Genomic DNA, 5,841 nt, shown 5'->3' on the forward strand with positions numbered 1-5,841 from the left:
TGCACAAGACTGGACTATTTGCTGCCCATTTAGTTGCACAAGACTGGACTATTTGCTGCCCATTTAGTTGCGCAAGACTGGACTATTTGCTGCCCATTCAGTTGCACTAGACTGGACTATTTGCTGCCCATTCAGTTGCACTAGACTGGACTATTTGCTGCCCATTCAGTTGCACTAGACTGGACTATTTGCTGCCCATTTAGTTGCACAAGACTGGACTATTTGCTGCCCATTCAGTTGCACAAGACTGGACTATTTGCTGCCCATTCAGTTGCACAAGACTGGACTATTTGCTGCCCATTTAGTTGCACAAGACTGGACTATTTGCTGCCCATTTAGTTGCACAAGACTGGACTATTTGCTGCCCATTTAGTTGCACAAGACTGGACTATTTGCTGCCCATTCAGTTGCACAAGACTGGACTATTTGCTGCCCATTTAGTTGCACAAGACTGGACTATTTGCTGCCCATTTAGTTGCACAAGACTGGACTATTTGCTGCCCATTTAGTTGCACAAGACTGGACTATTTGCTGCCCATTTAGTTGCACAAGACTGGACTATTTGCTGCCCATTTAGTTGCACAAGACTGGACTATTTGCTGCTCATTTAGTTGCACAAGACTGGACTATTTGCTGCCCATTTAGTTGCGCAAGACTGGACTATTTGCTGCCCATTTAGTTGCACAAGACTGGACTATTTGCTGCCCATTTAGTTGCACAAGACTGGACTATTTGCTGCCCATTTAGTTGCACAAGACTGGACTATTTGCTGCCCATTCAGTTGCACAAGACTGGACTATTTGCTGCCCATTTAGTTGCACAAGACTGGACTATTTGCTGCCCATTTAGTTGCGCAAGACTGGACTATTTGCTGCCCATTCAGTTGCACAAGACTGGACTATTTGCTGCCCATTCAGTTGCGCAAGACTGGACTATTTGCTGCCCATTCAGTTGCGCAAGACTGGACTATTTGCTGCCCATTTAGTTGCACAAGACTGGACTATTTGCTGCCCATTTAGTTGCACAAGACTGGACTATTTGCTGCCCATTTAGTTGCACAAGACTGGACTATTTGCTGCCCATTTAGTTGCGCAAGACTGGACTATTTGCTGCCCATTCAGTTGCACTAGACTGGACTATTTGCTGCCCATTTAGTTGCACAAGACTGGACTATTTGCTGCCCATTTAGTTGCACAAGACTGGACTATTTGCTGCCCATTTAGTTGCACAAGACTGGACTATTTGCTGCCCATTTAGTTGCACAAGACTGGACTATTTGCTGCCCATTTAGTTGCACAAGACTGGACTATTTGCTGCCCATTTAGTTGCACAAGACTGGACTATTTGCTGCCCATTCAGTTGCACTAGACTGGACTATTTGCTGCCCATTTAGTTGCGCAAGACTGGACTATTTGCTGCCCATTCAGTTGCACAAGACTGGACTATTTGCTGCCCATTCAGTTGCGCAAGACTGGACTATTTGCTGCCCATTTAGTTGCACAAGACTGGACTATTTGCTGCCCATTTAGTTGCACAAGACTGGACTATTTGCTGCCCATTTAGTTGCACAAGACTGGACTATTTGCTGCCCATTTAGTTGCGCAAGACTGGACTATTTGCTGCCCATTCAGTTGCACTAGACTGGACTATTTGCTGCCCATTCAGTTGCACTAGACTGGACTATTTGCTGCCCATTCAGTTGCACTAGACTGGACTATTTGCTGCCCATTTAGTTGCACAAGACTGGACTATTTGCTGCCCATTCAGTTGCACAAGACTGGACTATTTGCTGCCCATTCAGTTGCACAAGACTGGACTATTTGCTGCCCATTTAGTTGCACAAGACTGGACTATTTGCTGCCCATTTAGTTGCACAAGACTGGACTATTTGCTGCCCATTTAGTTGCACAAGACTGGACTATTTGCTGCCCATTCAGTTGCACAAGACTGGACTATTTGCTGCCCATTTAGTTGCACAAGACTGGACTATTTGCTGCCCATTTAGTTGCACAAGACTGGACTATTTGCTGCCCATTTAGTTGCACAAGACTGGACTATTTGCTGCCCATTTAGTTGCACAAGACTGGACTATTTGCTGCCCATTTAGTTGCACAAGACTGGACTATTTGCTGCCCATTTAGTTGCACAAGACTGGACTATTTGCTGCCCATTTAGTTGCACAAGACTGGACTATTTGCTGCCCATTTAGTTGCACAAGACTGGACTATTTGCTGCCCAAGAACCTCTGAAGTGGCAGCCGGCCCCAAGGTAGGTTTTTTGTTTAGCACTTTATTAGCCTGGGACTGAACTATTTCTAAAACCATGGTATTTCCTGTCTTGTCCTGTAGTTTTCACGACATAAACTCAAGTAAAGAGCCCGTCTTTAAGAAGCCGTGCCAGTGTTGTCACTTCGGAGCCACAATAATATTGTTAGAATAATTTTATCTAAGTTATCACAAAAACTTTGTGTTGAAATGAGCTCCCAGCAAGAAGACCAAAAGTTGTCTTTGAACCTACCAAGAAGAAGGCTTGTCAAACTCCACTGTGTAGGGGGGGAAGCAACATGAAGGGGTTTCTGTTTCTTTTATGTATTGTAGTCAACAGAAAGATATTGTCGTGACCCAAGAACTAAAAAAGCAAAGAGTAGGCAGGACCAGACTCCCCTCCAGACACCGCTTGTTTGAACTCTTTTACGAACCTCTTTTTTTGAACTGACCTTTTCTTTTGAACTGTTTTGCAATCAAAGGGGATGACTGTTTACGACCGCCGACCCTTTGGAAGCAGCTGTTGCCATGTGGTCAGGGAAAGTCCAAATTAAAGAAGGAGGCGTGCAATCTTTTAGCAGAGCATGATGACACTTTACAAGAGTACAGTGGTCACGTGTCTCTCCTCAAATTGAGCCGGATTGAATTCTGTCTCTGTTTAATTCCTTGCTTCTTGTCTCGTTTCATAGATGTCATCTGTGTTTAAACCTGACATATATATATATATATATAACATGTATACACACACATATATATATATATATATATATATATATATATATATATATATACATATATATATATATACATATATATATATATATATATATATTGTTTTTTTTTTCAATTATTATTATTTTTAATTTTTTTTTTTTCCCGGCTTTGATTCCCCTTTGGAATCTGCAACGATTCTGATCTTTATCGGTTCTTGTATTGATTCTTATATGGATAAAAAGATAACAAAAAAGGGGTTTAGCATCAATTGTGTTTAGTTTCGAGCTAACATGACCTTGCAAAGCCAACCATGAGGTGTCAAAGGCACATCGCATAAGAAAAATATTATGAAAATGGAGAAATAACAAATTCTGTAGACTTTACAAAACAAAACGTGGAAATTACACAAAAATGCAACATTTTGGAACATTTTCAAAACCTTTAAGAGTCCTTGTCATCTACCGTGCAAATGTGACCTGGGCATGAGGTTAAAGTGCATCCGGCAATGGAGGCTCCTCTATGGGGTCTTGGGGCACTTACCCTTTACTACTGTTACCCCAGGTGGCCCCTGGCAAAGGCCTAGTACCGGACTGCCCCCTTGCCAGGGCTACGGTGAAAACCTCAACGGCGGAGCAGGCGCAAGACGATAGATTTAAGAACTACCACAACGGCTGCGATGGTGGAAGAAGGCTGCAGCAGAAAAGGGTCCCCAGTCGTCTTGGACTCCATGCCACTGAGCCCTGACCCAATTCTGTCCAGGATCGTGTGGTGACTGTCTGTGCACCCACAAGTCTTGTCATGCATGCAAAATGCTTCATGAGTGCCACAGAAATACACAACACAATTTCATCAATTCAACGTTGAATGATGATAGTTGCACAAATAATAATTAGGAGAAAAAACACATTTTCACACCTTATAATGTGAATTTATAATGTCTTGATATACTTTTTAAAGGGGAACATTATCACAATTTCAAAAGGGTTAAAAACAATAAAAATCAGTTCCCAGTGGCTTGTTGTATTTTTTGAAGTTTTTTTCAAAATGTTACCGGTCTCGGAATATCCCCAAATAAAGCTTTAAAGTGCCTTATTTTCGCTATCTGGCCATTTCCCTGTGACGTCACACAGTGCTGCCAATGTAAACAAACAATGGGAATACCACAGCAAGATATAGCGACATTAGCTCGGATTCAGACTCGGATTTCAGCAGTTTAAGCGATTCAACAGATTACGCATGTATTGAAACAGATGGTTGGAGTATGAAAGTATTGAAGAAGAAACTGAAGCTATTGAGCGAATAGCTATTGACTCTATTCATAGCCATAGCATGGCCGAATAGCTGCGTTCGCATCGCCGGTAAAATGTGCGGACCAAACGATCAGGACTTTCGCATCTTTTGACACTGGAGCAACTGAAATCCGTCGATTGGTAAGTGTTTGTTTCGCATTAAATGTGGGTGTAAGGAAACGTGATATAGTTGCAAATGCATCTGCAGGTTATCCATACATCTCTGTGCCATGTCTGCTTTAGCACCGCCGATAGATAGCATGTTAGCATCGATTAGCGTAGCATGTTAGCATCGATTAGCTGGCAGTCACGCCTGACCAAATATGTCTGATTAGCACATAAGTCAACAACGTCAACAAAACTCACCTTTGTGATTTGGTTGACTATCGTTGCAAATGCATCTGCAGGTTATCCATACATATCTGTGCCATGTCTGTCTTAGCATCGCCGGTCAAATGTGGAGACACTCTGGTACATTCAATGGGGGTCTGGGGGCAGATGTCTTGCCAGTGGTGCAACTTGAATCCCTCCCTGTTAGTGTTGTTACACCCTCCGACAACACACCCACGAGGCATGATGTCTCCAAGGTTCCAAAAAATAGTCAAAAAAACGGAAAATAACAGAGCTGAGACCCGGTGTTTGTAATGTGTTGAAAATGAAAATGGCGGGTGTGTTACCTCGGCGACGTCACATTCTGACGTCATCGCCTCCAGAGCAATAAACAGAAAGGTGTTTAATTCTTCAAAATTCACCCATTTAGAGTTCGGAAATCGGTTAAAAAAATATATGGTCTTTTTCCTGCAGCATCAAGGTATATATTGACGCTTACATAGGTCTGCTGATAATGTTCCCCTTTAAAGTAGAGTACAGCTCAACAGTTTGGACACACCTTCTCATTCAATGCCTTTTCTTTATTTTCATGACTATTTACATTGTAGGTTATTTATTTTCATGACTATTTACATTGTAGATTATTTATTTTCATGACTATTTACATTGTAGATTATTTATTTTCATGACTATTTACATTGTAGGTTATTTATTTTCATGACTATTTACATTGTAGATTATTTATTTTCATGACTATTTACATTGTAGATTATTTATTTTCATGACTATTTACATTGTAGATTATTTATTTTCATGACTATTTACATTGTAGATTATTTATTTTCATGACTATTTACATTGTAGGTTATTTATTTTCATGACTATTTACATTGTAGATTATTTATTTTCATGACTATTTACATTGTAGATCATTTATTTTCATGACTATTTACATTGTAGATCATTTATTTTCATGACTATTTACATTGTAGATCATTTATTTTCATGACTATTTACATTGTAGATTGTCACTGAAGGCATCAAAACTATGAATGATCACATGTGGAGTTATGTACTTAACACAAAAAGGTGAATAACTGAAAACATGTTTTATATTCTACAGTAGTTTCTCAAAATAGCCACCCTTTGATCCGATTGCTGTTTTGCACACTCTTGGCATTCTCTCCATGAGCTTCAAGCACACCTTTGAAGTGAAAACCATTTTAGGTGACTACCTCTTAAAA

Source organism: Nerophis ophidion, linkage group LG22, assembly GCF_033978795.1.
Source record: "Nerophis ophidion isolate RoL-2023_Sa linkage group LG22, RoL_Noph_v1.0, whole genome shotgun sequence".
Classification (NCBI taxonomy): Eukaryota; Metazoa; Chordata; class Actinopteri; order Syngnathiformes; family Syngnathidae; genus Nerophis; species Nerophis ophidion.